Source organism: Ursus maritimus, unplaced genomic scaffold, assembly GCF_017311325.1.
Source record: "Ursus maritimus isolate PB19 unplaced genomic scaffold, ASM1731132v1 scaffold_5, whole genome shotgun sequence".
In the NCBI taxonomy this organism is placed as follows: Eukaryota; Metazoa; Chordata; class Mammalia; order Carnivora; family Ursidae; genus Ursus; species Ursus maritimus.
In genome coordinates this window covers 19,189,986-19,212,313 of record NW_024426663.1, presented here as the reverse complement: position 1 = coordinate 19,212,313, position 22,328 = coordinate 19,189,986, and the positions used below count along the sequence as shown (strand labels likewise).

The window sequence follows — 22,328 nt, the reverse complement described above, 5'->3', positions numbered from 1 at the left end:
AGAAAATACTGTTTAAGAGAACAGCATACTCTGAAAGAGAAACATTCCGAGAATAATGAAAGACTGTTGAAAATAAACATGATCGACAAAATAAAAAATTTAATAGAATGATGATGTGATTTAATTGAAATACTCCAGAACTTAGAGCATTCAGACAAAAACATGGAAACATTGAAAAAACATGAAGGATTTATCCAGTAGATCCATGATATGACTAATAGGAATTCCAGAAACAGCAACAATGGAGGAAAGACAGAAAAATATCAAATATATAATTGAAGAAAAATTTCAGGGAACTAAAGGTCAGTACAAGTTCTTAGATTGATAGGACACACATAGTATTAAGCAAACTAAAATGGTAAAAGGAACCACATATCAATAAGACATTTCAGAACATTAAAAATAAAAACGTTATCTTCCAGGGGCAAATCTGCTCTCCTATGAAAGAAAATAATTGAACTAGCATCAGATTTCTCATCAGAAATATTAGACTCCGGAAGATAATAACTTCAAAATTGTAAGGGGACATTATTTTGAACTTAGAATTCCATTCCTTTTCAAGACAAAAACCAAGCGTGAGAATGTAATAAGGATTTCAGAAAGTTCAGTCATTGTATATACTTCGAGAGTTGTCCTCCAGATTGTGTAATCTAGGGGTATTTCAATATTGTATTTCACTCTTATTTTTATATAAATAAGTATAATATAAATGTATAAGATTATATAGAGCATAATATATAATTATATATATAATTTTAAGAGTACAATGTATACATATATTTACCACAATTAAAAAGAAAAACCCTCGCAATGAAAACAAATATGATAATAAAACCAATGAAGAACAGAAATGTCAAGGTTAAAAAAAAAATTAAAGACAGGGGCACCTGGGTGGCTCAGTCAGTTGAGCATCCGACTCTTGATTTCAGCTCAGGTCATGATCTTCGGGTTGTGGGATTGAGCCCTGCATCAGGCTCTGGCCTCTGGCTTGAGATTCTTTCCCTCTGCCTGCCCCCCCAAATAAATAAATAAATAAATAAATAAATACATCTTTAAAAAAATAAATGAAGGCAAATAATGAAGTAGGAAAAATATTTGCAAAATACTTGGAGGATAAGGGATTATTATTTTTCATAATATAACAAACCTGTTTATTGCGCAGTCAGACCTTGACCTGTTCCAAATGGAAAAAAGCTCATTCTCTTTTTCTCCAGTCACTGCTTTCAAGTGTATTTTATCAAATTTCTCTTTCCTGTTGCTTTATGTTTGGGACATATCTTACAGCTTTCTTTTCAGTCATTTTCATGATTTCTTTTCATGTTGATTATAGGACTAAGTCCCATTTTTATAATTATGGTTTTCTTTCTGGTATTAAAATGTCCAATCTTGGAGCACGTGGATGGCTCAGTTGCTTGGAGCACTGCGACTTTGGCTCAGGTCATGATCTCAGGATCCTGGGATAGAGCCCCAAATCTGGCTCCCTGCCAAGTGAGTAGGGAGTCTGCTTCTCCCTCTCCCTCTGCTCCTCCCCACACTCATGATCTGTCTCTCTGTCTCTCTTTCTCTCTCTCTCTCAAATAAATTAATAAAATCTTAAAAAAAAAAGAAGTAATTAAGGTTAAATGAAATCTTAAGAGGGGGGCTCTAATCCAACAGGAGTGGTATCTTTATAAGAAGTAGAAACACCAAAGGATATGCACCCACAAAATAAAGGCTGTATGAGAGCAGAGGAAGAAGGCAGCTATCTGCAAGCCAAGGAGAGGCCTCCAGAAAAACCCAGGTGGCACCTTGTTTTTGAACTTCCAGCCTCCCAAACTGTGAGAAAACAAATTCCTGTTGTTTACCTACCAAGTCTGTGGTATTTTGTTATGGCAGACCTAGAAGACTAATACAATAAATAAAGACTGACAGATTCTACCGTATGACAGTGGAACATTTCTCTATAGCAGAAGACTACATTAAGTAAAGTAAACATACAAACAAAAGCATGGAGTTTGAGTTAAGATAATGGTATTAAAATGGTATAATAATTAATTGTGATGGAGAGCTGTATCTTCATACATTTCTTTTCTTTTTTTTTTTTTTCAGTGAGTCACACTTTATTACACATCAGAAGAAAACCCTAGTAGATTTCTAGGGTTGCCGTAACAAATGACCACAAACCAAGTGACTACTTAGCAATACATTTTCAACATCTGTAGAATATGTTTGGCATCCATTGATTGTGTTCATCCCTTAGAATTGGTCACATTTTCCTGATACTTTGTATATTGAGTCATTTGGAATTATATTTAGATATTGTGAATGTTATGTTGTGTTCTCAGTCCTGGTATATGCGTCTTGAGATGTTGCTTTGCTGTAGAAGGCAATCGACCGGGTTTGAGTCGGTCAGCCTATATGTCTAGTTGAGATTCTGTGTATGAGATCAAGTAGCTCTGTTGTTTTATATGTGTGCCGTATATGCTCAAGGATTAGGCTGGGACACCTGCAGAGACCCACATAGAATTAGAACCCCTTTTCTGGTTCTCTCCTCTGGAATTCCCTCCCACACTCGTTTCCTGTATCCACTGGCCAGAGGTATATGTTTTCTATTACTACTGCCAGGCCAACTCAGGAGAAAAAATCCATGAGAGCCAAGAAATGGGAAACTCACCCCCATGCATATGTATCCTGTTGTTTACCCACCAAGTATTTTTCATCTTTGCTCATGGTGTAAGTCTTATATTCATGTGTTTAATGTTTTCATGTTTATATGACATATGTGGTCATTATAATATCTGCACTGTTGGTTATTACAACATCAGGATCTCAATTTCAACAGAAATCAAGTTTATGAATGTTCTGAAAATTTAGATTTTTTCACTCATATATGGCTGATCTTACTCTTGGAACTATTTTATGAATGATTTATTATTTATTTATTATTTATTATTATTTGTTTCACACACATTTGTAAAATTCGAAGTCCAAACTACTATGAAGAAAAACTACTATGAAGGAAAACTTCCATTACCATCAGATTCATATGAAAATTACAAAAATAAAGTGAAAACATTTTAAATTGAAATTTGGTGGAAAAGTTCTGGTTCTGCTCTGGTGAAACCTGTTGCTCTTGCTAATTACAGCTAAAATCTTTGGGAAAAACAGACAACTCTCCGAGGACTGTGAAAAGTGAACAAAAGCAGGCCAATTATGGAGCGAGCCAGAACTTGGAAGATGCATCCTGCTAGAGGGTGAGTTCCCCATTTCTTTTCTCTCATGAAGTAATAATAGAAATCACATCGTTCTGGTCAGAGGAAACAGGGGAAGGGGACTTTGAGGGTCAGAAGGAAACTGTGACACAGGCTACAACTTGGACGAACCTTGAGGACAAGGTGCTCAGTGAAATGAGCCAGTCACAAAAGGACAAATACTGAATGATTCCACGTATATGAGGTCCCTGGAGTCGTCAGATTCAGAGACGGAAAGTAGGCTGGTGGTCGCCAGGGGCTGGGGGAGGGACAGTGGGGAGTTATGTTTCATGGGGACAGGGTTTTACCTACACAAGATAAAAAGAGTTCTGGAGATGGACAATCATACATTTCTGAAGTAACACCACACAGCACACATTTTCTGGTCCCAAGGGAGAAAATGTAATTTTGTCACAGGGTGTCACCAGTCTAATCTAATGGTCTAAGTTATCATCACCAATTGGAGTATTACCAGATAGTATATGTCTGCTTATATAATTCAATATGAAGTACTCAATCTGACCTTAGATCTTTTAGCCAAAAATATTTAACTTGAATTTAATTAAATCTTACTATCTAATTTCTCATGTATAGGAAATGTAGGAGATAGGGAAACCACTTCCAAAAAATTTTTTAAAAAAACACTATGGGGAAACAATCAGACAAATCCAGAAAATAACGCATTCTATAGGACAACTGGCCATTCTCTTCAATATGTCAGTGCATGAAAAAAGGGATTGATCTGGATTAAAAGGGACTTAAAATACATTACACCCAGATAGAATGTCTTGTCCTGGATTAAGGCATGGTTTGGACAAAATAGCTGTAAAAGGCATTATGGAGACATTAACAATTTGAAAGTCTCCATTCAAATTGAAGAATTTGAATATGGACAGGCAATTAGATGTTATGAAGAAATTACTATTAATTTCATAAGGCATTTTAATAATATTTTATCTGTTTATGAAAATATTCTCGTTTTTAGAGATGCAAACTAAAGTGTTTGAGGTGAAATATTCAAAATTTCTGTAAATGCCTATAATTTACTTTAGTCATTCAAAATGTCTGTAATTTACTTTAGTCAGCATATAAAAATCAGTTTAAAAACTTAAAAGGTACAATGATAAATTCTATGTAGAAAAGAAGAGAGGGCAATGAGATAGCAGCTGATCATGGGTTGAGTATTATAGCATTGAGAAGGTCTATGATAAAGTGACTTTTGAGCTATGATATTAAATGACTGCCACTGTGTCAGTTTAGATCCTCTGAATTGGAGATGACAAGATAGGATCAGTCATGAAAGAGACTAGGAAACATCTGTGAAGAATAAAGGTGTGGTAAGCAGAAGACAGGAGAGTCTTCAAACTGCAATACTGTCCTGACGACCTGGGAGAGGAAAGCAGGAAGGAAGGAGGACTGGGTAGGAAGAGCTTCAGAGTACAATGTAGCTGCAAGAAAATCTTAGGCCAACGAGGAGACCCAGAACAAAAATGTCCCTCTTGTGAGCAGTCCTGTGTTAGGCAGGAATAACTGAACTCTAGTATCTGTTCTGTACTCAGTCGTCACCTAGATTCAGCCCAGGGTAAGGGTGTGAGTAGATCTAAAAATATGGCAGCTGAAAGGCATTAACTATACTCCTCACGGAGGGAGAACTGACCAGTATAACTTCCTTATTGTTGCACAAGCCTTGCAAAAGTCTGAAGGGAGAGTATGCCAGAAAAAGGAAATGGCAAAGCAAAGGCCCTGAGTTAGGAACAAGGTTGGCATAATCAAGGAAAGGAAAGAAGTCAGTAAGTTTGAAGTATAATGAGAGTGGCAGAATGGTCCAAGAAGTCGGACTGATAAGTACTGTCCTAATTATATAGAATCTAGTAGTTCATGATGAGGGTTAAATTTTATTTCAAGTGTAATGGAAATCCATCAGCAGGTTTTAAGCAATGAATTATTGTGATCTTATTTCAGTTTTAGAGCCAAACTTCCTGAAACATTAATCTATATTCACAGCATCCATTTCCTCATATCTCATTTTCTCTCAACCCACAGCAAATCTGACTTACATTCACCTCTCTACTGGAAGTGCTTTTACTAGGTCACCAAAGACTTCTTAATTGCTCAGTTCAATTGCTTCTCTTCAGTTCTCATCCTGTCGTCCCTTGGGTTGCATCCGCGTGTTGGCCACTTCTTAAAATTGCTCTCATGGCTGCTTTTTACTACTCCTTCATAGTTTCCTTTGATGGCTTTTCTTTATCTCCTCCCCAGTTGTTTGTTTGTTTTCAGAATGATGTTCTTAATAGTTTCATACTATTCCTAAGCACTCTCACCTCCTAAATTTCAGCAATCACCTACATAATGATGACTCCAAAATTGCTCAAAATTTTTTCCACTTACCCTCTACTCGCAGTCTTCAAACCCAAATTTCCACTTGTGTCATGCATTTCCATCATAATGGAAAAGAATATACCAAAACAAAAATAATTATCTTCTTCTAAAATACTTATGTATTCTCCATCCTGGATAATGGCATCACCAGTCACCCAGTTTGTATAACTCCTTGGAATAATATTTAACTCCTCATTATTGTCAAAGCATAATTTTCAAAATTTAAATATATGAATTTTATACAAATATAGAATGAATATGTTTTTAAGATCTATTTAACTTTTTTTTCAGAAGAAGAGAGGTGGAGGGAGGGGCAGAGGGAGCAAGAGAATCTTAAGCAGGCTTCATGCCGAGTACATAGCCCAACGTGGGCCTCAATCTAACATCCTGAGATTGTAACCTGAGCCGAAATCAAGAGTTGGGCACTTAACCAACTCAGCCACCCAGGCACCCCTAAGATCTATTTAACCTTTTACTGACGAAACTAGGAGGTGATAAAGCTGGTTCACAGAAAAAATAGAAAAACTCAGTATACCCAGGCAGTCACAAAAAGCATGCTGAAAAAAGTTGGCTAAATTACAATGTCATACAAGTTAATGCCCTACAAGTCAAAATAAACTGTAGCCTTTGGAGTTGCATTCTCTACCAAACAGAAAGGTTTTATATTTCTAGAGAGCAAAAATCTACAAGTTAACATATTACACAGTCTTAGCTCTAATCAGCAGCAACTAGCAAAGGTAAACTTCCTAGAGAACTAAATTCTCACTGGGTAGAACTATTAAGCAATATTCCAGAATAACATACAGCCATCCTTTGGCATTATTTCCAAGTTTTGGATAGGTTTTCTTAAACTTTTATATGATCCCACATCACCATCATGTGGTGATGGAGCTATATTTTAAAGACAAATTTGCCTGATTCCTATGCTTGTTTTTCCCTATGAAAAATGTGAATGGTAGGCAAATTCAAGTAGTGCACAGAAAATGAGCAGGAGTAAGGTTTGAGAAAAGGCTTCTGTTTTTCAAACTTAGTAAATCACAATAATTAAGAGAGTATGACGTTGGAGAAAGGATAGAAAAATATATCAGTAGAATAGACCTACCCCTACAGTAAGCTGATTCATTATAAAGACACCAATACAAGTCAATGAAAAAAGACCTTGCGATAAATGGTGCTGTAACAACCAGACATCACACAAAAAAGAAATGGACATGATCCCTATCTCTCACCAACAAAAATTAACTTGAGATGGATAATAGATTTCTTTGTGAAAGAAAAACTTATAAAGTTTCTAAAAGAAAATGTAGTATATCTCCATGAGTTTGAGGCCGATAAGATTTCTTAAGCAGGACTTAAAACGCGCTAATCATAAAAATAAAAACCAATAAATTGACTTCCTCAAAATTAAAAATTTCTGCTCATCAAAGACACCATTCGAACAGTAAAAAAAAGTCAAGCCATGGAGGGGAAGAAAACATTTACAATATGTATATCTGATAAAACATTACAAATCAATTATAAAAAACTGAAAGCCCAATAAGAACATTGGATAAAAGATTCAAATAAGGAATTTGCAAAAGTGGATATCTAAATGGCCAATAAGCATATGAAAAGATGCTCAACATCATTAGTTATCAGGAAAATACAAGTTAAAACCACAATGAATATTATTGCAAATACACCAAAATGGCTAATATTAAAATAAATAAAGCATTTTAAAAAGACTAATAATATCAAATTGTGGCAAAGGATGTGGACCAACAGTCAAAGACTGCTGATAGGAATGTAAAATAATAGATCCACTTTGTAAGATTGTCTCTACTAATGTTAAAACATTCACTTACCTTATGACACGGCAATTTCACTCCTAGATATCCAAGAGTAGTGGTATATGTTCCCCCAGAAAACTTTCACAAGAATATTGGTTTCAGCTTTATTCATAATAACCCCATACTGGAAACACCCCAAATTTCCATTAATATGTAAAAAGACAAACAGAGGTATACTCATATAAAGGAATACTACCAGTGATAAAGAAAAAAAGAACACACATAACTAAGGGTAACATCAACGATAAGATTGATACTCATGGATATTGTTTTCAGTGAAATAAGTCAGATACAAAAGAGTACATACAAATGAGTATGTTGTACATGATTCCATCTATATAAAGTTCAACAACTGGCATATCTAATCAATGTTTAGTTTTCAGAATCGTGGTTACCTCTGGGTAGGCAGGAATGGGGTAGTAGTGGTGGTTTATACTGAAAAAGAACATAAAAGAACTTTAGAAGGTGTTAGAAATGCTCTATATCTTGATCTGCGAGATGGTTTCAAGGGTTTATGCACACATAAAAATCATCTAACTGTACTTAAAATGATTGCACTTTCTGCATTTTACCAGGTAGGTTATCCATCAAAAATATTAGTTTCTCACAAGGTCTTTGCAATTTTTGCACAGTTAAGGAAAATAGTCTAGATTGTAAAAGGTATATGAATGATGAAGCAGTGAGAATTAACTTCACTTTGAAGAAATTTGTGAAGACAAGCATAAAATTGAGGAATTAATAAAGATATCAACAAGTAAAAGAAGTTTGTTTTTAAAATTCTTTTAGAATAGGGAAAGCTTTGGGGCGCCTGGGTGGCACAGCGGTTAAGCGTCTGCCTTCGGCTCAGGGCGTGATCCCGGCGTTACGGGATCGAGCCCCACGTCAGGCTCCTCCACTATGAGCCTGCTTCTTCCTCTCCCACTCCCCCTGCTTATGTTCCCTCTCTCGCTGGCTGTCTCTATCTCTGTCAAATAAATAAAAAAATCTTAAAAAAAAAAAAAAAAAGAATAGGGAAAGCTTTATTAGGGGAAAAGAAGCCAGTGGAGAGGTACAGGTTGAAGAGGGGAGTGAGGGAAGAGAAGAGAAAGTTGATAAAGACGTCTTGGAGTAAAAAATGGAGAATTATCTAAATAAAAAGAAGGAAGATAAAGCAAAGAGAAAGAAGTAGGGTGAAGAAACTAAAGGACTGTAAAATAGAAGATAATTTAGGGATTTTCACAGACCTTATCTCCGTCTCCTTAGAAAAATATAAAGTAAGGATATCCACTAGAAGTCAGGAGCTGCGGGGAAGGGATAACAAGAGGTAGAGTAAAGGCTTGATGAAGCCAATTAACTGTTTCATTTACTTTGACATCTGGGTAACTTACTTTACTTCTTGAGTTTCCTCATCCCTGTGATAGGGATTCCACGCACCTTACAGAGTTGCTATGAAGATTAAATAAGCTAATGTATATAAAGTACTCACATAAGACAATTGATGAATGCTAGTTCCCCTTTAAAAAGAACTAGAGTTGCTGAAAATTACCCTTCACAAATAGCTTGAAAAATAGAATAATCTGGAGTCAGAATAAAAGACCCAGTGGAGGTTAAGGAACCTAGGCACTTCCTTAACATCTGTGGGGGCTAGTGCAAATGAGGCCTCATATAGCTTATGTATAAATATTTTAAATTCATACATCAAGCTAATAAGCTATTAAATAAAATATGTTCTGTCCTCCTACTTTGACAAATACGGCTTCATAATGACCTGAAGTCTAGGTTTGAAATTAGAATTCTGATTCCTTGGTGTTCCACACTAAATTCTGGTAACATGGGAAGAGCCAGACCAAGTCGGCCTTTTCTTTCTTCTTGCAATTCTGTCCCACACTAGGAGGGGCCTCCAGTGTACATGGGTGGATACTCCAGCCTGAAAATCCAAGCTCCATTCTCACCTTTGGCAAATAGCAGCCATTTGGCCACCATTATGCTTGGGCTGTGCTTTCCAATGGCATTGTCCTTGCATTCAGCTCAAAATATTTTTTATGTCAAAGAGGCATATTTTGAGGTAGACCATTTTGCTACCCTTCAGATGGATGTATCTCCTAAGGTGCCTGGGACTCTTCACCTCATGTGGAATGTAGCATAAAAGGGCCAGAATGTGTTCCAAAGCATGGGGCTCTCAGCAGAGGCCTCTTGTGCCCAGAGCTAAGGACCTTATAGTGAGTCACATTTAGGTCTAAGATTACGCACTCTAACTGCTTTGAGCAATGAATACAGGTAGACTGCAGTACTGTTGACTAGAAAGAGCAAAATACTCAAGACAGAAATATGCTGAAAAATATAATGAAAATGAAGTAGAATCTATAAGTCCTTATTAAGAGGCTGCTTTCCACTTAAAAAGTAAGCAATCTAGCATTTGAATTATTTTGATGGGTTGAAAGCTTTCTTATGAAGCATTGCATAAAACTGTAAATGATTTATTAATCTCAGATCTATTCTTCAAATCAAAATATTTAGTAACCAGCCATGGTCTGGTAACCAGCTTTTGTGCGCTTTGGTTAGAGATGAAATTTCATAACCTCTTTGTCTGGCTTTACATTTCTTAAAACCAAACAAGTTATATTTAGATATTCATGTTTATAGATTCATAGGATGTCTTTGAATCCGAATGGTGTTCTTATCACAACAGTCAAAAACAAAGGATTTTGTATTTTTTTGATGAATTCTCATTAGTAATGAGGCACTAAATATCCTCCTGAATACAATATAGAGGTGAAAATTAATAGGGTTATATTTAGCTACCACCTACATACTATAGGCAGGCAACATCAAGAGCAAGAGGGAAATAATTGTTCTTTTAGTTTAATAAATCATAATGTTCCTGAAAAATACTCCTTCCTCCCCAAATTGGGGCATCTAATTATATGAAGTGATTACTGTGGCAACAGTTTAGATATGAAGAAAAAGAGAGGGAAAAGGGGGGGGTGGGTAGGGGGAAGAAGGAGATCCGGAGGGAGGGAGAATAAATTAGGCTATTAAACAAAAAGAAAAAAGTATTTTGACTAAAGAGCAAAATGTGGGAACTCTGACTAGAAGAGAAAGGAAACACTGAAAAAGTTATATTTAGGGCTCAAACCAGTCAATATCTGAACGTTAAAGTAAAGGTAAACTTTGTGAATGTAGATAAAAGAAACTAAGAATCACAACAGTAGCTTTCATAGGATGGGTGAGGAAATACATGTTTATTTCTAAATTAAATAATAAACTGCAAGTGAAAATTTGATAGACTATAAAATACTGTGTACCATAAGAAAGTTAAAGATTACATGTGTTGTATGTTATGTTATATAATGTAATATTAATGTATTATATGATATATATTATAATATCTAATGCATAATATGTTTCTGTATTATAACAGACCTAAAATACAGTTGACCATTAAATAGCACAGGTTTGAACTGTGGGGGTCCACTTATATGTGGGTTTTTAAAAAATAAATACCATAAATGTATTTTCTCTTCCTTATGGTTTTTTAATAACATTTTCTTTTCTCCAGCTTACTTTATTATAAGAATACAGTATATAATACATATACCATATAAAATATGTGTTAATAGATTGTTTATGTTAGTAAGGCTTCTGATCAACAGAAGGTCAACTTAACGATTAGGAGTTAAGTTTTGTGAGAGTCAAAAATTCTGTGTTGATTTTCAACAGCACAGCAGTGGGAGGGATGGCAGTGCCCCTAACTCCATTGTTGTTCAGGCATCAACTATACATGAGAAGACAGCTCACATAAAAAGATCTACAAATAGTTTGTAAAGATATGACTTATTCAGCTTCTTTAAAAAATAAGGAAAATGCTAAAATAAACTGTAGTAAGATACCAGTCTTCACTTCCTGGATTTGCAAAGATCTAAGTTTGGAATTACAAACTTACTATGGAGAATTAGCAGGAAAAGTCTTCTTTAAACATAGTTTCTAGTTAGGTCATTTAGGGAACTTTTTGGAGAGCCTTGGAGATCATATATATCAAAATTTAAAATACACTTTGGGGGCGCCCGGGTGGCTCAGTCGTTAAGCATCTGCCTTCGGCTCAGGGCATGATCTCAGAGTCCTGGGATCGAGCCCCACATCAGGCTCCTCCGCTGGGAGCCTGCTTCTTCCTCTCCCACTCCCCCTGCCTGTGTTCCCTCTCTCGCTGGCTGTCTCTCTCAGTCAAATAAATAAATAAAATCTTTAAAAAAACAAATAAAAAACAAATACACTTTGAGCCAGCACTTATACTTCCTGGAAATTGTTCTGTAAATATACTTGTACATAAAGTATGTGCAAAGCTGTTCATTACAGCTTATGAAAAAAAAGATTGGTTCACATGGAATCACTGTGAAGAGTAAAATTTGAGCTTTTTAACCCTCAATCGCAGCTGGCCCATGGTAGAGCTGCTTTTGTGAACCGAGCAGTCCCCACAGAGTGCTCATGCAAGCTGGTTGTGTGTTCTAGGATTAATGCTGTCACCTCCTTAGTGGACAACAAGAAGGTTCAGCTGGTAGTAATTGCACATGGTGTGAATCCCATTGAGTTGGTTGTCTTCCTGACTGCCCTGTGTTGTAAGATGGGGGTTCCCTACTTCATTATCAAGGGGAAGGCCAGGCTGTGGCGTCTGGTCCACAACAAGACCTGCACCACTATCACCTTCACACAGGTTAACTCAGAAGACAAAAGAGCTCTGGCTAAGGTGGTGGAAGCTAGCAATTACAATGACAAATATGATGCAATCCATTGTCACTGGGGAGGCAACATCCTGGGTCCAAAGTAGGTGGTTTGCATTACCAAGTTGGAGAAGGCAAAGGCCAAAGAACAGGCCACCAAACAGATCTAAGTGTATGCTGTTGAATTTTATGTACATAAAAGTAATAAAAAGTTCTCTTTCAAAAAATAAAAAGAAAAGAAAAAGATTGGGAAAAATACTAACTGTCCATGAACAGAAGACAGGTTAAATATATTAATTTACATCCATAGCATGGAATCATTATAAACCTGTTAAAAAGAATAAGACAGATCTGTAGATATTTATATGTAATATTTTTGGAATATATCATTAAGTGAGATCAAAGAAAATTCAGACCAGTATAGATAACATACTACCAGTTTAAAGTAATAATAATAGTAAGAGATTGCAGCCACTTCACAATGTTGATCCTCTTCAGCCAAAAACTACCAGAAATACCTGTAGTTGAACAAGTTGAGTTATTTTATTTTTGTGTTTTTTTCCCCCCTTCAAACATCATGGGGGAACTCTCTTAGAGAGTGTGAGAAAGGACTTTGCTTTGGTTGTGATTTTGAGGGTTCCAAGGAAGTGGGGGCAACTATGTGATTGGAAATCTTAACAAATTTTGTCTATAGGGAGGGCAGCCTATGAGAAGATAAAGCCATAATTACATGAAGTCTAGTCTCCCCACCTGGTCTTTGCTGGCATGGATGAGGGTGGGGCCATAGTTTCTTCTAAAGTAAATTGGTTCTTTTCTAAAAGTTTTCTGTTTTACTAGGCTTCCCTTTTCCTGGTGCTTTGGCTCAAGGAAGCAGCTTTTGCTTGGCCTTTTTCTATAGGTGCCCATTGGTATTTCCAGGCCTGCTGGCTTCTCCAGCACCCATTCTGGTATATGTTCGGAAAAAAGAAAACCCAAGGAACTCATCACCATGTTGTTTATTGGATCCTGAAATCCTTAGCTATAAATTGGAAAAGTACATCTATCTACCCCATCTTGCTGAAAGTGGAAATCCCCTGGATATATTTTTGCACTGTTTCAGTTTTTTTTGCCTTAAGCGGGAATCATCCATTCAAACAATACATACAGAGATACATACTTGACCTTTTCAGAACTGATAATTGCAAAATCCCTATGAAGAAAATAAAGGAGAACGAAGGGATAGAGGGTAGCTGAAGTAAGTAAAGCTACTTGGTTCAGGTGGTCAGGAAAAACCTCTGACACTTGAGCTGGAATCAGAAGCCAGTCTTGTGAAGAACTGAATGAGAAAAGAGGAAGAGTAAATGCAAAAGACCTGAAATAGGAACAAGCTTGACATAATCCAGGAGCAGAGGGAATTCTAGAATCGGTGGAGTGCTTTAGCTATATCATCTTACTTATTGTCATAATGAAAAGAATTAGCCAACATTCATAATGGAAGTATGCTTACTCATCGGTTGAAACCATAGATTGAATACAGATTCAAAAGTTTGGCAAAAATCAATGAAAGAATTCTGCAAGAACTGATAGGCTATGTGGAATTTACGATAAGGAATATTGTCTATATTATTATTATTTACAAGTTTGTGCAACATATCCTTTATATTATTAAAATTTATTTTAAAATGTATGTATAGTATAAATGTATTTATGGGTCAAAGAAAAGTGAAGTCTAGGAATAAGTTTAAGAGTCATCAGTATTGGGGCACCTGGGTGGCTCAGCCGTTAAGTGTCTGCCTTCGGCTCAGGTCATGATCCCAGGGTCCTGGGATCAAGCCCCACATCGGGCTCCCTGCTCGGTGGGAAACATGCTTCTCCCTCTCACACTCCCCTTGCTTGTGTTCCCTCTCTCACTGTCTCTCTCTGTCAAATAAATAAATAAAATCTTAAAAAAAAAAAGTCATCAGTATTTAAATGGCAGTTAAAGCCACAACCAGATAAAATCACCTAGAAAAAGTTTGTGCATGTAAACAAAAATGAAGTTCAAGACCAAATCCTGGGCATTTGAAATGGTATTGCCAATGTGGTAGAAGGGAAACTAGGAGAAAATGCTGTGCTGGAAGCCAAGTAAGAGGTAGGGGTCAACTGAGTAGGACTTTGCAAAACTGATAACTTCAACAAGAGCACATTTAAGGGGATGTTGATGTCAAGAGCCAGACTGGATTAATCTAAATAGTCCTAGCATTTCTATTGCCAATCAAGATTTATACAAAATGCATTTTGAAATTTTCTTCTAATTATGAGAACTATAGGGTAGAATACTTAAATTCACAGTTTTACCTGGTAATTGGAGAAATAATTTCTTCCTTTAACCTGACTCTATTTTGAGTTCAACCCTTCCTGCTTGCCTTTCTCCACAGTTAATATTTGTAGCAAAGTTTGCAAAGTTATGGCCTTATTACCAGATTTTTGCTCATAGTTGTATTTAGTTCAGCTGCTTAGTGTTGGCTCACACAGCTTTTCTACTTGAAAAGAAAAGAATTTCTATTTTTTAGGGATACGTATTTCTTGTCTGTCCCATCCTGCTTACCCTTTCCTTCCCCCATCACCCTTAAGAATCTTTCCACAAGACCATTCTGTTACCTACACATTCCTTACAAAACTGTATAAACATTGAAGTATTTACAAAGGAGATGATGTTATATATATCGATAGTTGGCTTAAAATAATCCACTGTTTATGCAGTGGTGGGAGGGTAGGGATTTGTTGAAGGTCTGGATGAAACAAAATTGGCTATATGTTGAAAATTGTTGAGGATGGATGAGTACCCAGTATTCTTTATTTGTATATGATTGAAATTTTCTAGAATAAAAATATTTTTTTTAATGTGGGGAAAAAACTAGGATGGTTCTTACCATCAAGAAACTTAGACACAACTTGAGAGGGCACTCTATTTAAAGAGTTAGAGAGTGAGGAGAGAAGAGTGTGTGTTGGCAGAGGGCAAGACGGCACACAGGTGTTTAAAGCTGTACCACGTCAGTGGAGGAAGCTGGATTGCAGCGTGGTTCGAGCAGAGTAGGAACAAACAAGCATGGAATGCTTTGTGCCTATTTCTGTGTGCTATGTCTTATAGGTTCTTTCTCACTTACTGTTCATACATTCTATGAGGTGAGTATCAAAGGCAAAAAACTCGTTCCGGAACAAGTTAAGTTACTCGTCTTGGGTCACTAAGCTGGTAATGGGAACCTTTTGGAAGAGTAATCTCACTGAAAAAGCCAGTCTGCGGTGGGCTGAGAAAGAGATGACTAGAGACCAGAGACTTCCTACCAGCTAAAAATAAGACCTATAGGAGGTATACTTAAATGTTTAATTTTGTTACTAAGATTTAAAAACCATAAACAAAGAACAAAAACTTTTGATTTCTGGTTTCCTTAAAGAAGCCGACAGTTAGCATCACAGTTGCTGCACCCCTTCACAACCAAGGCATTGCTGCCCCCTTTCTGTAGGACTTGAGCTCTCCTTTTTGCCAGAGTCCTCTTCACTCGTTATTTTATTGCTAATGCACTGCTTCATTTTGTGAATTATGGCCCATGTAAGTATTTGAGTTCATTTATACACTAATTACATCCAACCTGGTGTGTTATGACACACTAGTGTGGGTCTGATCAGTGAGAGAGAAAAGCATAGATTCATAGAACTCGATGTAATTTGTCCACCACATATTGAGAACTACGGTCCAAACCACTTCTGTGGCAATTAATACTATATTCTTTGCCTATTGTAATGTCTTGTGCAGAGTTTTCTTGTGCTGTAAGTGCTAAGTGCCATATGAATGAGTGGTGTGATAATAAATGCTCAGGAATTCAGAGGAAGGCACAATTATTTCTGCAGTCACTAAGACAAGGAATTTTTAAAAAGTTGGGTCAAAATTTTATAAGAGAAGAAAAATCATTCCAGATGGGAGAAACATCAAAGGAAAAGGGCATGAACTGAGGAAAGTACAAAATATGTGCAAGGAGTGGGAAAGCAGACTAGTATATGTGAAGCTTACACTCCTTCATCTAAGAAACTCTAACTCAGAGTTAGATAGAATCACAGGAAAGCTAAAACTAGAAAGGAACTTGCAGATCAAATTACTTAAACCCTTCTTCTCATACACAACAACCAAGGCTTTCAGAAGTTGGGGGATTTGCTTAATGGCACATAGCTAATTGGTGAAGGAATTCAGACTAGATCTTCTGATTTCCAATGTTCTTCCTTCATGTTTCCCTTCAATGTGGGTTATTTACATTATAGGGAAGGAGAGGAAAATATGAGCTGCAGCTGAGCTCTGGATATATTATTTTTAATAACCTCAAATGGCAGTTGACCTTTTCCTTTCATCACTCACTCACACTTCATATTCTCAGCCAGGAATTAAACCCATTAAAGTGCTCAGGGAACCTGACAAGTAGAGCAAAGGGTTAAGAGTAGTTGATCTAGGAGCACCCAGCTGGCTCAATGGGTAGAGTTGATGACTTTTGGTCTTGCATTGTAAGTTTGAGCCCCACATTGGGTATAGAGATTACTTAAAAATAAAATCTTTTTTTTTAAGATTCACTTTTTTATTTTAGAGAAAGAGAAAGAGAGTGCAGGTGGGGCGAGGGGCCGAAAGAGTGGGACAGGGGAGACCCTTAGCAGACCAAACCACCCAGGCACCCCAAATCTTTTTCTTTTTTGTTTTCTTTTTTCTTTCCTTCTTTCTTTCTTTCTTTCTTTCTTTCTTTCTTTCTTTTTTTTTTGTTTGAGAGAGAGAGTGTGTGTGTTAGCAGGGGGAGGGGCAAAGGGAGAGAATTTCAAGCAGGTTCCCTGCTGAACATGGAGCCCGATTTAGGGCTCAATCCCATGACCCTGAGATCATGACCTGAGCTGAAATCAAAAGTTGGACGCTCAACCGACTGAGCCCCCCAGGTGCCCCCAAAATAAAATCTTTAAAAAAAAAAAGATCTATCATACCAGTTATGAGCATACCATTAGCAGCATCTTCTATAGTGAGATAATGTGTTTGTCATAGTAGCAAAAGAAAAGTCTTCCCAATTAAAAAGAGGAAACAGTATTATCAGGGAGATGAGATGGGTAGAATCATACCAGAAACCTGGATTCATCTTTCACATTACCCTCTTCCTCCCATCCCCCACCTTTTCTTCCTATCTCATCAATTTAATTACTTTAATAATCTTTTCCTTCTCTCTTCTCCATCCCAGCAACACTACCTGAAAGCAGGCATTTCACATTTCTTGCTTGAATTATCATAGTGGTCTCCTAACTGGCCTTCCTGCCAGTCTTACTTTCTTGTTTCACCCTGACTCCCACTCACCCCTTTCATTAAGTACTCTGAAAATGCTTTTTCTAAAACCCAACTCTGATGCAATCATCCCTTACTTCACTACTTCAAATACTTCAGTGATTCACCATTTATTTCTGGGTAAAATTAAAATTAAAGATTCTTCATGGTCTAGCCCTGTTTACTTTTCCATTCCCATATCCCTTGTGCCTCACTTTCAACTTCTAAATTCCAGATAAAAGAAACCTTCTTCAGTGCCTCATATATACCACACTTTCTCACTGTTCAATGCCATTTTCCATGCTCTTCCCTACCTTTCATTATCTAGAAAGCTGCTAGTTTTCATTCAGTAATTCAAGGATATTTACCTTTCACTGTTGGTTTACATCAGTGATCAAATAACGTATCTATATATCTCTTAAAGCTTAGGGGCGCCTGGGTGGCACAGCGGTTAAGCGCCTGCCTTCGGCTCAGGGCGTGATCCTGGCGTTATGGGATCGAGCCCCACATCAGGCTCTTCCGCTATGAGCCTGCTTCTTCCTCTCCCACTCCCCCTGCTTGTGTTCCCTCTCTCGCTGGCTGTCTCTATCTCTGTCGAATAAATAAATAAAATCTTTAAAAAAAAAAAAAACTTACCACTTGCATAGTGCTTGGGTGGCTCAGTCAGTTAAGTGTCCAACTCTTGATTTCTGCTCAGGTCATTATCTCAGGGTCATGAGATGGAGCCCTGCATCGAGCCCTGGAGTCTGAGCTGGGTGTGGAGCTTGCTTAAGATTCTCTCTCTCCCTCTGCCCCTCCCCGCCAAACACACACACACTTTCTTTCTCTCTAAAAACAAAAAACATACCACTCGCATTATAAATGTCAGTTTACTTTCTGTCTTACAAATTAGACTAGTGTTCTTCATAATCAGACGCTGACCATCTGCATTCTTAACAAGTACCGTAGATAATTAATGTTCCCACTGAAGTCTAAAAATCATTGTATTATATTAAGAGCTTCCTAAGGGGAAACTTTTCTCTGTAATTCTAGTGCCTAACATAGCACCTAGCATGTAGTTGGTATTCAATAAGTAACTCTTATTTTTTTAAGATTTTATTTATCTGTCAGAGAGAGAGAGAGAGAGAGAGGCAGGCAGAGGGAGAAGCAGGCTCCTTGCTGAGCAAGGAGCCGAACACGGGACCCAATTCCAGGACCCTGGGATCATGACCTGAGCTGAACCAGACACTTAACCAACCGAGCCACCCAGGCATCCCTCAATAAGTAACTCTTGAATTAATTAATACAAGTGTTGAAGTTTTGAGTATTACTACCCTTTCACAGAGATTTTAGGTTGCCACCTATCTTAATAAGACTGCTTTAAAATTTTTTCCTCGTGCCAATTGTATTGGAAATTGGAAATCTCCTTGGTGATCTGCCAGTCCTTCAGCTAAGTGACTATTAAATCTGACCTGTTGTTCCACTTTTTCACCCTTCATGGCCATTAAACCTTTTCCATGAAAAGTATTTAGTCTTATTGGTTTTGTTAATGAAGTCTGGAAGAATAGTTCTCAAACTTAAATATACCAGAAAGACCTGGAGAGCTTGTTAAAAATAGAGACGACTGAACCCCAATTGTATAGATTCTAATTCAGTATTTGAGAGAGGAAAGGCAGGGGTCTCTATTTTTAATAAGATCTTGGAGAAAAAAATTATCCCCTATAAAAAATAGATCTACGTATTCTATAGAGGAAAGGTTGACATTTCTACAAACCGGTAGACACTTACGTGTTATTTCCTCTAAAGAAATACTGTGGTCTGTTTTGGAAGAATTTACCAGCACACTTTACAAATAGCTCTTGAAGTTTATGTACCTAAAAGGAAATCCAGTGTCTACTTTTCTTCTTTCGCTCTTGGTAGATGTAAAGACAGATGTCATATTTATCAAAGTCAGCCAAGGAGTTCAGAGTGTGATCATACAGTTTGGCTCATGTGTGCCCACATGACACTCTGCCTGAGGATAGCCTTCTTACTAGATGACAAAATCAAAGCTTACTCTAAACTTTGAATCTATTCTTATTTTCCATAACAACCAGAGCAGGATCTGTAGTAATATGAACCCTTGACAACTGGGGGAGAGGGTGCTTTAGGATGAGGATGAGTATGCACAGTAATACGCCTTCCTTCTCCTCGCCTCTCGTACACTGCCCAGGGGTGGCATGGAGATCATAGCCATGGAACCATTTTCAGAATAGAAGATTTATTATACGAGAATTACAAACTGAGTCTATCTGTCCCTCAGTCTAGTTTACTGTCTCCCCTCTGGATGTTTATATCTACTCCAGAAGTTGCCATGAAAACACATCCTTTATTTTATTTGTCCCAGGCTGGGATGGATTCCCTCATGTCCCTCTCTTGACCAACGATGAGAAAGGAGCTCTACTCTGCTAAATTCAGCATAAGCCATTATGGTCCCCAGAGTGTAAAAATGCTTTAAAAGTGGAATCTTTTAAAGTTTGTTTTTGATGATACCTGGGTACATGATGAACTGAAAAATCTAAGGGGAACCTGGGAGAATCCCTGTGACAGCCGGATGGAGTCAGAATGTTTTTGTGAACTATAGTCTCTCATGCTGTTATTCGAAATGAAATAGTTTTATAATACAGAAGAGCAATTCTGTTTTACGGACTGTAAAAATATACCAATACAGAAAATAGATGATAATATCTGTGGATTTTCAATTTATCTGTACTGTAAATAAAGTTCTGATGGATTGATAAGTACAATAAGTACAATTTAAATGTCAATGTTTTTTGGATTGGAGAGTTTTATAGAAATACATTTCTTATTTTATAATCAAAGTCAATGATAAAATATTTTATTTAATGGGATATTTTTTCAAAGCTATTTTTACTGTAATGAAACTATTTAATAAAAGCAAAGACATTTCGGTATAAGACCCTTGCTTTAAACCATGTGTAATATATACCCATTTATTTTATATTGTACTTTTTAAAAATTTGATAGGAACTATTAATTTGATCACTTAATTTTATGATTTGGTCTAGGCTGTTTAACAATTTCTTCAGTGAAACATTGTCTTTTATATATATTTTCTTTGTCTGTTCTAATTCATATCCTACTGAGCTTAATAAATAGGGAATATAACCTGAAAAGAAAAAAAGAGTGGCCAAGTCTGAAACCTTAATTTGAAAAAATGTATTAATAGTTGCTTTCTAAAAACGAATGCTTTTTTATTTAGCGCCACATAAAGAAAGTTTAATGGAAGCTTTAGGAGAAAAATTGTTTTACTGAATTTCTTCAATTAAACCACTAGATGGCAATATCTTTGTTCCTTTGTGATTCCCTTAGACAAATGCTTCTCGAAGAAAACACTATCCTATGTTTTAAAGCTCTGACCTCAGCTACCAAACTGCTGTTCCTAAATTTTAAAGAAAAAGAACTACAGAGGAGAAAACCCCAGTCCAGTTAAAGAGTACTTTATTGTGTTTCGGGTGTAGTAAATAAACATCCTTCCCTAATATCCAGAGAAGTCCCTGAGTCACAGGTGGAAAAGATCGGCTTCACTTTGGAGCGTAAGAACTTTCAAGATTCTAGGCTTGTAAGAAGACCAGGTACAGAAAGACACTGCTGAAACAGCACTCTCGAATCTGTCTTCATTACTTTCCACTTTTTTTTTTTTTTCCATTTCTCACCTACTTTCACCATCTCTAAAATCCTTTTCCTCTTTGTGGATTAAAAAACACAGCCAAGGGTGGAAGGAAGGGTGTGAGGGCAGATAAACCTTCTGGGGGAGATTCCTTTATCACATGATTTTACATACTGCATGCAAAAACTATAGTCACTATATTCAAAATATCCTTTTACCTCAAGATTATTACCACTAATTTTTGTGTAATTTAAGTTTACATATTTAGTAACCTGAGTTTCTTTTTTATTTGGAACTATTGAAATATATTCAAAATGTCAGATATTTAACTGCTAAGGTATAATGTTCAAAGAGAAACAAATACTTTTTACTCCATGTAAATATAAAATCAACATATGCGAAAGATTTGTTTAAAGATTTATTTATTTATTTTAGAAAGATAGGGAGAAAGAAAGTGGCTAATAAGCTATGGGGCAATAAACTTTAACACCTGTGGTAATCTTTTCTACAAGAAGAAATAAATTTTATATCTACAAGACAAAATAAATTTATTTGCATTGCTATTTAGAAGAATTATTTGCACTACTATTAGTTTTGTATAAGTGAATTTCTACTATATTGCAATGTAAAATAGCCTCCTTGGTAGAAGGTGAACTTTATATAATCAGATAATCTTCAGAAGATCTGCAAAACTCAGTAATCTCTTCTGTTCCTTTCCAAGTAATCAGCAATTTTTCCTAAAATTACCGTTTTTAAAAATAGTTATGTTGTGGGATGAGCAATACAATTAAAGAAAGAGCCATAATATTCTATGTGCTGCAATATTAGGGCAAACCACAAGGAGGCTTTTTTTTCCCCCACTAGATCTCCTGCACAAATGGTTATAAGGACCAATGATTAAATCAGGAACACTGTCATTAAGATTTGGAATAAACCCATTAGCAGACAATGGGTTTCCTTAATTCTCGAAGTAGATGTCAGAGGAAGATAGCAAAGAATTGTTCCTAAATTAAAGGAGAATAGAAGGGACTTATCTCTGACTTGGTTTACTATTTTAAGTGTGATGTGGTACCACAAAATATTCTCAAATGTGGAAATGTGTCCCAATTCCTCCAGAGATTAGATTCGGAAAAAAGTAAAAGAATACAGTACATCTCATGAACTAAGTAAAAAAGATCAAGGTTTGTAAACACAAGTGTCTATAAGGGCAAGGCAGATAAAAATGAGTAAAGCAGGAGGGATGTAACA

General features: G+C 36.5%; 1 protein-coding gene across 2 annotated transcripts in view; it reads left to right on the top strand.

Annotated features, from left to right (window-relative positions):
- POLR3G (RNA polymerase III subunit G) overlaps window positions 1-22,328 on the top strand; it is a 97,816-nt gene that overhangs the window by 6,275 nt on the left and 69,213 nt on the right. For both annotated transcript variants that reach the window (XR_005832427.1, XM_008700832.2), the window contains one exon: window positions 3,126-3,233. The gene's annotated coding sequence lies outside the window, so the exon portion shown is untranslated. The remainder of the gene's footprint in view (window positions 1-3,125; window positions 3,234-22,328) is intronic.